The sequence below is a fragment of the Scyliorhinus canicula genome, unplaced genomic scaffold (assembly GCF_902713615.1).
Source record: "Scyliorhinus canicula unplaced genomic scaffold, sScyCan1.1, whole genome shotgun sequence".
NCBI classification, from domain to species: domain Eukaryota; kingdom Metazoa; phylum Chordata; class Chondrichthyes; order Carcharhiniformes; family Scyliorhinidae; genus Scyliorhinus; species Scyliorhinus canicula.
The window spans coordinates 100,904-112,882 of NW_024055466.1; positions in this window are offsets into that span (position 1 = coordinate 100,904).

Genomic DNA, 11,979 nt, shown 5'->3' on the forward strand with positions numbered 1-11,979 from the left:
CACCTACCGCTGCCGGGGGAAAGCGGGCAGCATAATCAAGGATCCCTCCCACCCGGCTTACTCACTTTTCCAACTTATTCCATCGGGCAGGAGATTCAGAAGTCTGAGAACACACAGGAACAGACTCAAAAACAGCTTCTTCCCCACTGTCACCAGACTCCTAAAGGACCCTCTTATTGACTGACCTCATTAATACTACACCCTATATGCTTCAACCGATGCCAATACTTATGTAGTTACTTTTCTTTTTAGAACAGTACAGCACAGAACAGACCCTTCGGCCCTCGATGTTGTGCCGAGCCATGATCACCCTACTCAAACCCACGTATCCACCCTATACCCGTAACCCAACAACCCCCCCCCTTAACCTTACTTTTTAGGACACTACGGGCAATTTAGCATGGCCAATCCACCTAACCCGCACATCGTTGGACTGTGGGAGGAAACCGGAGCACCCGGAGGAAACCCACGCACACACGGGGAGGACGTGCAGACTCCGCACAGACGGTGTCCCAGCCGGGAATCGAACCTGGGACCCTGGAGCTGTGAAGCATTTATGCTAACCACCATGCTACCGTGCTGCCCACTATCTTGTGTTGCCCTATTATGTATTCTCATGTATTTTCTTGAATTTTGTTTAATTCCCTTTTCTACCATGTACTGAATGATTTGTTGAGCTGCTTGCAGAAAAATACTTTTCACTGTACCTCGGTACACGTGACAATAAACAAATCCAATCCAATCTTTCTGTTTTTTTCAATCTCTCAGATCTTCTCTCAGTCTGTCTCTCTCCTTTCCTCCGTATCTCTCTCGATCTCTGTCTGTTCCTATTCAATTGAGGTCTTCAAATCATGAAGTGTTTGTGATAGATTGAAGAAAGAAAAAGAAGGAGAAAAACAGAAAGTGTTGGAAAAAGTTTCTTTTTTTGTATGTTGGAAAAACTCAGTAGTTCTGGCAGCATCGGTACAGAGAGAAACAGAGTCTTTGAAATCAGAGAATTTACAGTGCAGAAGGAGGCCATTCAGCCCATCAAGTCTGCACTGGCTCTTGGAAAGACCACTCGACCCAAGCCCACACCTCCACCCTATCCGCATAACCCAGTAACCCCAACCAACACTAAGGGCAATTTAGCATAGCCAATCCACCTAATCTGCACATCTTTGGACTGTGGGAGGAAACCGGACCACCCGGAGGAATCCCACACACACATGGGGAGAACGTTAGGGCAGCAGGGTAGCATGGTGGTTAGCATCAATGCTTCACAGCTCCAGGGTCCCAGGTTCGATTCCCGGCTGGGTCACTGTCTGTGTGGAGTCTGCACGTCCTCCCCCTGTGTGCGTGGGTTTCCTCCGGGTGCTCCGGTTTCCTCCCACAGTCCAAAGATGTGCGGGTTAGGTGGATTGGCCATGCTAAATTGCCCGTAGTGTCCTGGTTAAGGGGGGGGGGGTTGTTGGGTTACGGGTATAGGGTGGATATGTGGGTTTGAGTAGGGTGATCATGGCTCGGCACAACATTGAGGGCCGAAGGGTCTGTTCTGTGCTGTACTGTTCTATGTTCTATGTTCTAACGTGCAGACTCCGCACAAACAGTGACCCAAGCCGGGAATCGAACCTGGAACCCTGGAGCTGTGAAGCAATTGTGCTAACCACTATGCTACCATGCTGCCTTGTGACTCTTCAGAGCAGGGTAAACCAGGATTGTCCCTCTGATATGAAATGAAAATCGCTTATTGTCACGAGTAGGCTTCAATGAAGTTACTGTGAAAAGCCCCTAGTCGCCACATTCCAGCGCCTGTCCGGGGAGGCTGGTACGGGAATCGAACTGTGTTGCTGGCCTGCTTGGTCTGCTTTTTTAAAAGCCAGCGATTTAGCTGAGTGAGCTAAACCAGCCCCTTCACCCAGAAGGTGAAGAGGAGATTTAATCGAGGTGTTTAAAATGAGGAAGGATTTGTGATAGTGTCGATGGGGAGAAACTGTTTCCCAAGAGCAGGAGGGTTTGTAACCAGAGGACACCGAGATTTAAGATATTTGACAACAGAACCCAAGGGGGTGATGAGGAGAATTGTTTTTACACAGTGATGTGATGTGATCTGGAATTCACACTGACAGGCTGCTGGAAGCAGATTTCACAGTAACTTTCAAAGGGAATTGGGTAAACACTTACAGAGGGTAAATTGGCAGAGTTATGGTGAATGGGTTTAATTGGACAGTTCACTCATCGACTGTCATATGATAAGGGCAGATAATTATAACTTTGTTATTTTGTGTTTTGAGTTTTGTGAGTGATGACCTGCTGCATTTATCTACACGCAGCAGGAGTATATCCTGCATCCGCCATTTAGTCTGGCGTGATACACGGTGTGAAAACAAAGTAAAGGAACAAAAATTCACAGATGGACAAAACAAAGGGGGCTGCTCCCAAACAACGAATGGAGCACAGCCCGAAAGGAATTGGAAAGGAAACGGAAACTTAACAAATCCTGTCAAATCAAAGTGTGAAAATCAGGGTCTATAAGGTAGCCCAACCCCTGCGGCTCCCACCGAGCACGGAAGGCCTTGAGTGAGCCCGTGGACACCGCATGCTCCAGGGACACCCGGCCGTGAACAAGGCTGCGGAAGAGGGGCAGACAGTCAGGTCAGATGACCCCCTTAGTCGCCCGCTGCTTGGACCTATTAATGGCAAGTTTGGCCAGGCCCAGGAGCAGGTTCATAAGGACGTCCTCCGCCTTCCCCGTCCACCCTCCGCATCGGATGTTCGTACATCAGGAGCGTGGGGCTAAAGTGCAAACAAAATTCCAACAACAACATTGTCAGGAAAGCAAAAAGGGAGTGCAGCCTGGGACAGGCAACATACACGTGCTCCACGGTCTCCACCAGGCTGCAAAAGTGGCAGGTCTCTGGGGAGGCAGTGTGGCCTTACTTAGTTTTCACACCGTATATCACACCGGACTAAGTGGATATACCCCGGTTAAACGGCACTGCCCTGTGCAAGAACCTCCATCCCAGGTCCCCAGGTTTTATGGGGAGGACGTGTCTGTAGAGGGACCTCCACCACTGGACGGCAACGAGGCATGTCAAGGCGTGTCCGGACGGCGGGCGAGGGCAAGGAGGTGGAAAGTATCTCCCCGTGTTTGCGCGGGTTTCGACCCCAACAACCCAAAGATGAGCAAGTTAGGTGGATGGAACACACTAAATTGCCCCTTAATTGGAAAAAAATGAATTGGGTACTCTAAATTTTTTTTAAAAAAGAGGTGGAAAGTGTGCAATTGCAGGCCGTACAGGAAACCCCTCCGCGCAGCGCGAAAAGGACGGTATTTTCACAAGGCGGCCAGGGTTGTGGGGCACCAGCATGAGGAGCACGTTATCAGCGTAAGCCGAAACAACCACCGCCATGCCCGGTTCGTGCAGAACCAGCCCCGACAACCTCCCCCGCAGGAGGTGCAGGAAAGGCTCCAAGCAGAGAGAATAAAGTTGGCCAGACAAGGGGCAGCCCTGACTCACTCCTCTCCCAAAGTGAAGGGGCACCGTCAGGGTCCATTAACCTTAATCAGACACTCCGAGGCGGCGTACAGTAATCGGATCCGGGTGACAAAGTGCGTCCCGAACCTGAAAGCTCGCAGAGTCCCGAGCAAATACTCGTGCCCCACCCTGTCGAAAGCCTTCTCCTGGTCAAGAGACAGGAAGGCGCTCGACATATCAGATCTCTGCTTTGGACTCGAGGAGCAGCCCCAGATTTCTCCAGATGTCCAGGTCCAGCCGCACGCAGTCCCGGTGACCATGATGCTTTTCAAAAATGCCCGGAGGGGATGAGGGGAGACTCGGTGCCGGGCATGAGGCTGCCCTCTGCCTCACTGCAGAGAGCATCTAAATCCTCCTCCTCGCCCACCACTGAGCAGCCATCCTCCTCCGTGCAGTCACTGCCTGAGCCCGAGTCCCCGTGGCAGGCGCTGCGGGGCCATCGACATGCCCTTAACACGAGTTGATCCAGGGCTGGTTTAGCACAGGGCTAAATAGCTAGCTTATGAAGCAGACCAAGGCAGGCCAGCAGCACAGTTCAATTCCTGTACCAGCCTCCCCGAACAGGCGCCGGAATGTGGTGACTATGGGCTTTTCATAGTATCTTCATTGAAGCCTACGTGCAACAATAAGCGATTTTCATTTCATCCCACCCCCAGGATCGTCCTCAGGTGGGTTCCTTGCAAGGTCCCCCCACGATTCAGGGTCCGTGGATGGCAGCGGCTCCGACCCCCCCTCCGCCGTCGATGCCGGGCCCTCGGAGACACCCCGGAAGACCCCTGGGAACCTGGCATCATCTGCTTGGGTGTTGTGAGCGGGGAGCCTTCCTCGCCGTTGCCCGCCCATGAGCCGAATATATGAGGACACTGGTGGCTGCCGCCGGCTCCCGGTGACGAACAAAAGGAGGTGACCGGGGAGTAAAACTACCGGGCGGAACAAGCCCTCGGGGGTCACGTTTCCGCCCGGCCCCGGGTCTCCCTGCTGGGCGGACGATGGCAGCCCAGGCACCTTGGCTGCCTCAGAGACCGCCTTGACCTTCTTTTTAACGGGGCTGGGCGTCAGGGTGATGGGGACAAACACAGGAGATACCAACCCCACTTGCCTGGGGAGGGCGTAGCGAGATCCACCACCTGTTCCAGCCCAGGCAGGCAGCGCTTGCGGGGGGCAGGCTCATCTCGCTGCGGGGCCTCCACTGCTGGAGGGCCCTCGGCAGCATTCCGCACCCCCCCCCCCCCCCCCCCCCCACTCCCCGCATTGGCCAGCCCCTGGGATTGTGGCAAGGCGGGAACAGCCTCCAGCCCGGGGACAAACACAGGCTCCCCACCACCCTCCGGAGCCCGTGTAGAGGTCTCTCCAGGCACCTCAAGTTGTTGCGAGGTGGCGGTGGTGTCCTGTGGTGAGGCTGCGGTCTCTGAGTTGGTTGGGACAGTCACGAGGTCAGTACCCATGATGGGACCAAGGTGTGGATGGGCCCGGTCTGACCGCGTGCAGTCTTCTGTTTGGTATTTTTAGGCTGCCTCTGGTCTAGCTGAGGCCCCCCCCCCGCTGCCAGCAGCCGCGGTGTTGCCATGGGCCTGCTGCTGGGCAGACAAAGAGGTGGCAGAGGAGAGGGGTGGCAGTGCCAGCCGCGGTTGCCCTCGAGGTAGTGTTGTTGGCAGCCGTTAGGGTGGGACAATTCCGGCGAATATGCCCCAGCCCTCTGCAGGCATGGCACCGCAGATCATCTGCAGACCAGAACACTTTACGGTCCTCCCCTTGGTGGGAGACCACAAAACCTCCCTCTGTGACCTCCTCCCGGGTCAGGCGGACAAAAACCTGATGCCGGAAGGAGTATACATGGCGGAGGGGGAGGTCCCGCAGGCCGAGTATCAGTGGTGCCAACCCGGACCTGACCTCCCCCAGTAGGTTGAGTTGGGGAGGAGGAGCTCGGTGGGGAGGTAGGGCGGGACGTTTGAAAGAACCACACATTCGGCGATGGCCTCCAGCGGGTCCACCGCCACGTGTGTCCCGCTCACCGTGAGCCCCCTTTCCAGGACGTGGTGGACCGTCTGCTTGGCCCGCAGGAAAAACACGACCTTGCCGTACATCCTGGAGGCGGCTACAATGGCCGAGGGGCCGAAGACACCGGCCATCGCACGAGTGCACACCTCGAAGGTCATGGTGGGGTGGGCATAACATTTGACCCCAAGTTGCCGTGTTAGCAGGCAGAAAGGTGAGGGGGCCGCGGAGGGTCGAGAGGCTCCCGTCCCTGCATAGGTTCTTGGCCGGCCATGTATCTAAGGCCAGGGTAATAGGGCAAGGATGGGGGGGGGAGGGAGGGTGGATGTGGCACCACAACAGCAGGTGCCACAAGGGAAGGTGCTGAAGGGCAACAGCAGAGCGGGGCAGCGTTCTTCAGCCCTGGAGGGTCCTAAAACAATGCCTCAGGCTGCCCCACACCCACCACAGGTGGTCAAAGGCAGGCGGACGGCGGTCTTCAACCCTGTGGGGCACAAAACAAAGCCCTTGGTCTTCACTCCCACCTCAGGCAGAGGGGTGGGAGGACAGAGGGCAGGGTCTGCAGTCCCAGGTGGTCCCACTTCAGGCAGAGGGGCGGGAGGACAGAGGGCAGGGTCTGCAGTCCCAGGTGGTCCCACCTCAGGCAGAGGGGCGGGAGGACAGAGGGCAGGGTCTGCAGTCCCAGGTGGTCCCACCTCAGGCACAGGGCTGGGAGGACAGAGGGTAGGGTCTGCAGTCCCAGGTGGTCCCATTCCCACCTCAGGCAGAGGGGCGGGAGGACAGAGGGCAGGGTCTGCAGTCCCAGGTGGTCCCACCTCAGGCAGAGTGTCGGGAGGTCAGAGGGCAGGGTTCTGCAGTCCCAGGTGGTCCCACTCCCACCTCAGGCAGAGGGGCGGGAGGACAGAGGGCAGGGTCTGCAGTCCCAGGTGGTCCCACCTCAGGCAGAGTGTCGGGAGGTCAGAGGGCAGGGTCTGCAGTCCCAGGTGGTCCCACTCCCACCTCAGGCAAAGGGGCGGGAGGTCAGAGGGCAGCAGGATTGGGGAGGGGTGGGGCAGAGACAGGAACAATCAGCGAGTGGCCGCTCTCACCATCACAATGACCGAGTGATTGATGGCGGCTCCCGACCAATAGGAAGAGGCGGCGGGGCTGAAGGACCAAATGAGGGCGGCTGGTCCTCCAACCAATCAGAGTGAATGAGGGGCGGGGCCAGACTGTGATTGAAGCATGCGCAGTGTGGATAATGGCGAAGGAGAAGGACGTATTTTGCAGATCGGAAAGTGCTAATAGGCTGTTAACAATATGGAGGGAGCGAGAGATCGCGGGGGTGGGCGGAAACGTTGTACAAAGCTGTTGGGAGCCGCAAATCGCGGAAAAGAGAACCCGGAACCCGTTTGTACCGAGCTGAACTGCAACTCTTCATGTTCGGCTCGGGTTAACGGCCGCCATCTTTCTTGGATGTGCATCAGGGCGCATGCGCGTTTCTAATCTTTGTCGGGGCGATGTTTCAATGAGTGGGAGGGGCTTGTTCCCCATTGTTCAGAATGGAGACAACTTGTCCATCAAACTGGATTCGTCTTTGAGTTTAATGTTTTTATTGGATTTAATGTTTTGTTGATGAAGCAAAGCGGTGGCAGAGATGGAAAGAAAAGGAAGCCAATCCTGCTCTCCGGTTTCAATGTCTTATTAGACATTCTGTTCCATGCGTCCAAAGCTCTGCGGCTCTGTTCAGCCACATGAAGACCCAGGGCAGAAACTCGCAACCCTGAGTCAACATCACCCTCAAATCCGGGGACTGCTGATGACGAGGGTCAGTGTGCAGCGGGGGCGGGGCATGAGTGGTCATTGTGGACCAGGGGGCAGAAGAAAATGTGAATTTCTATCCTGGACTGACAGTGATTAATTTTGGAATCTCCTTTTACAGTGGGTTATTAGGGGAGGATTTACACACAGCAAATTCAAACGAGGAGAAATATTTATCTTTCCTGAATTACATTTCTGGACTGACAGTGATGCCTTTGTAAACTTCTTTCACAGGGACTTAGAAAGGAAACTCACAACCAATCCTCACATCAAATTCTAACACCACTGTTTGAGTTATCAGGACCTGGAGATTATCGACCTTTGTGTGTAAGCATTGAGTTCCATATCATTATCAGTCACTGTACAAAATGTCTACCTCCTATCTCCCCTGTAGATCTTGTTCACAACCTTAAATCTGTGTCCCTTTTACAATCTGCTGATGGGAACAGTTTAAAAAAAATCTGTTGCTGGGTTTGCCGTTGTCGTTTCTGATGCCTGGGCCGATGCCGGGTGGTCCGTCTGGTTTCATTCCTTTTTCATGTTTTTGTAGCGGTTGAATCAGCTTGGACCAGTCCATTTAGGGTTGTGGAGCGAAGCCCATGCAGACATGGGGAGAATGAGCAAACTCCACACAGCCAATGATGCGGGGCCAGGATCGAACCTGGGACCTCAGTGCCATGAGGGAGCAGTGCTAACCACTGCGCCATCATGCCACCCTGGTCTGATCTCTAATCAACCAACGAAATTGAAACCAACCCAACCTCCCCCCCCCCCCCCCCCCCCCCCCCAACCCCCAACCCCCCAAGGCCCTGACCCAGCCAAAACTGGTTCAACAGCTGCAGCCCTCATCTCACTCTCATTCACCAGCTTACTTCTGGCAGGGCAGCCCCTCTCAGAACAAAAAGAACGATGATATTGCCCACTTCGAGGATAAATCCTCACTGGAATAACTGGGTGAATCCCTTCCCACGCTCAGAACAGCTGAATGGTCTGTCGCCGGTATGACTGGTGATCAGTCTCCAGCTCACATGGGGATCTGAATCCCTTCCACAGTCCCCATATTTCCAGGCTTTCAGCATGCTGCTGGTGACCTTGCTGCTTTCCACGTTTTTTTAATATAAATGTTTTTTATTGAGTTTTCATATTTTATATATGACAAATTACAAATTATTAGAGAGAAGAAAAAAAAAGAAAACACAAAAATTTAGCATGAATATTTACAGGTAAGCATCTTCACAACAACAATTGTGGCCGCCCCTTTAGCCAGCATACATATTTTACATTCCCCAATATGGCCGAGGCACATGTTAATAGGCATTTATTTATAGTTTGGTTTTGGGCCTTGGCTTGCCAGCAAACCCCCATAACGAGCCCGTAAACCCCCCCCCCCCCCCCCCCCCCCCCCGGGCTACCCTCCCCCGATTCCCGTCCATTTTCCCCTGATTCTTGGCCACCCGACTATTCTTCCTCTTGTACGTTGGCCACAACAGGTCCCGGAACAGTTGCATGAATGGCTCCCACGTTCTGTGGAAGCCGTCGTCCGACCTTCGGATGGCGAATTTGATTTTCTCCATTTGGAGAGATTCCTTGAGGTCAGACAGCCAGTCTGCAGCTCTGGGCGGTGCTGCTGACCGCCAGCCAAACTGGATTCTACGGCGGGCGATCAGGGAGGCAAAGGCAAGGGCGTCCGCCCTCCTCCCCAGGAATAGATCTGGCTGGTCTGAAACCCCGAAGACCGCCACTATCGGGCATGGCTCCACCCTCACCCCCACCACTTTGGACATAGCCTCGAAGAAGGCTGTCCAGTACTCCACAAGTCTGGGGCAAGACCAGAACATGTGGGCGTGGTTGGCCGGGCCTCTTTGGCACCGCTCGCATCTGTCCTCCACCTCCGGGAAGAACCTACTCATACGGTTTCTCGTTAAGTGGGCTCTATGTACCACTTTTAGTTGCGTCAGGCTGAGCCTTGCGCACGTGGAGGTGGAGTTGACCCTATGCAGTGCTTCGCTCCAGAGTCCCCACCCTATCTCCATCCCCAGGTCGTCCTCCCATTTCCTTCTTGTTGCGTCCAGTACGGTGTCGTCCCTATCTACCAGTCGGCCATACATGTCACTACAGTTCCCTTTCTCTAGGATACTTGCGTCCAGTAGGTCTTCCAGTAGTGTCTGTCGTGGCGGTTGTGGGTACGTCCTTGTCTCCTTTCGTAGGAAGTTTTTGAGCTGCAGGTACCGTAGCTCGTTCCCCCCAGCTAGCTGAAATTTCTCTGTCAGTTCGTCCAGTGTTGCGATCCTGTCATCCGTGTATAGGTCCCTGACTGTTAGTGTCCCCCCCGTCCTGTCTCCACCTTTTGAAGGTGGCGTCAGTCAGTGCTGGTTTGAACCTATCGTTGTTGCAGATGGGAGCCCTGTCCGACATTTTGTACAGGCCAAATTGCTGCCGCAGTTGGTTCCAGGATTGGAGAGTGGCTGTCACCACTGGGCTGCTGGAGTGTTTTTTGGGTGGGGATGGGAGTGCTGCCGTGGCGAGGGCCCGGAGGGAGGTTCCCATGCAGGAGGCCCCCTCCGCACGCACCCACTCGGCTTCTGGCTCCTGGATCCATCCCCTTACTCGCTCGGCTGTTGCCGCCCAGTGGTAGAATTATAGATTCGGGAGGGCTAGCCCCCCCCCCCCGGATTTTGTTTTTTGTAGGACCTTCTTTGGGATCCTAGCATTTTTACCCCCCCATACGAACGCCATGATAAGTTTGTCCAGCGCTTTGAAAAAGGCCTTGGGGATGTAGATCGGAATGGATCTAAACAGGAAGAGGAACCTGGGCAGTACGTTCATTTTGATCGTCTGGACTCTCCCCGCGAGGGAGAGCGGGAGTGTGTTCCATCTTTGCAGGTCCTTTTTAACTTCCTCCGTCAGGCTGGTGAGGTTCCATTTGTGGATCCCTTTCCAGTCATGGGCTATTTGGATCCCCAGGTAGCGGAATTTATGTCGGGCTTGTTTGAACGGCAGCCCCTTTAGTGCTGCCCCCCCCCCCCCTCCCCCCCCCTCCCTTGCGGGTGTACTGGGAAGATCTCGCTTTTGCTCATGTTGAGTTTGTAGCCCGAGAAGGCTCCAAACTCTTTCAGGAGCGCGATGATTCCGTCCATGCTGCTTTGTTGGTCCGAGATATAGAGGAGCAGATCATCGGCATAGAGTGAGACTCTGTGCTCTCTGCCTCCCCTTCGGATCCCCCTCCAATTTTTTGCTGCCCTGAGCGCGATTGCTAGCGGTTCGATTGCTAGTGCGAACAGCAGCGGGGACAGTGGGCATCCTTGTCTGGTGCCCCTGTGCAGCTGGAAGTATTGGGAGTTGGTATTGTTGGTCCGTACACTCGCCATGGGAGCCGCTGCTTTCCACGTTGACGATCAGTTGAAGTCCCCACAGAGAGCATGTGTACAGTCTCTCCCCGCTCTGAATGGTGTGATGTTTTTTCAGACTGTAACTGGTTAAAGCTCTTTCCACAGTCAGTTCACTGGAACACTCTCACTCGAGTCATGTGTGTATTGGGTTTTTTTTTCAGTCACACAGATCTTGAAAACATTTTCCTACCGACAGAACAGACAAACATTTCTTCTTCCACATTCACAGGCCACTGATATGCAGGTTCTGATGAATTGAGCGACTCTGTTAAATCTTGATGTGAAGTTTGATTTGAGTTTCCATCTGTAAATCCTCCCCTTGTAATATCCTGTAAAAGGAGTTTCCAAAAATCATCACTAGGGGCAGGTACGGTGGCTCAGTGGTTAGCCGAGGACACGGGTTTGATCCCGGTTCTGGGTCACGGTCAGTATGGAGTTTGCACATTCTCCCCGTGTCTGCGTGGGTCTGGTCCCCACAATACAAAAAGATATGCATGTAGGTGAATTGGCCAAGCTAAAATTACTCCTTAATCGGGGGAAAAAAGAATTGGGTACTCTAAATTTATTTCAAAAATGATTGCCTCTTTCCTAATGTTCACAATTAAAGGGGTGGGTTGGTTGAGGTGAAGGCTGACATTTCACGGCAAATACATTAATAATGGACTGTTATTATGGAGGACCAAACCGGGCTTGTTGAGGGCTGGTGGTTTGTATAAGAAGCTGCTCAATGTGATCATGATGCCCCTGGAAAAAAGGGAGGTGGAGGTAGTTGTGGCGACGGATGCGGAAAAGGGGTCCAACCGGGTGGAGTAGGACTATTTATGGGAGGTGCTGGGACGTTTTGGGTGCGGGAAGGGCTTTATCGGCTGGGTTAGGCTGTTGTACCAGGCCCCGGAGGCTAGTGTGAGGACGAATAGGACGACTTCTGACTACTTTAGACTGTATCGGGGGACAAGACAGGGGTGCTCCCTCTCCACACTGCTGTTTGCGCTAGCTATAGAGCCACTGGCAATTGCTCTGAGGGCTTCAAAGGGCTGGTGGGGGGGGGGGGGGGGGGGGGGTGGAACATAGAGTCTCGCTGTATGCAGGCGGCCTGCTCTATACGTTTCAGATCCGGTGGCAGGGATGGGCGAAATCGTGGCGATCTTGGGGGAATTTGGCCAGTTTTCGGGGTATAAATTGAACATGGCAAAGAGTGAGATGTTCGTAGTCCAGGCGAGGGATCAGGAGGATCGGCTAAGGGAGCTGCCATTTCGGTCGGTTGGGGACAGCTTCAG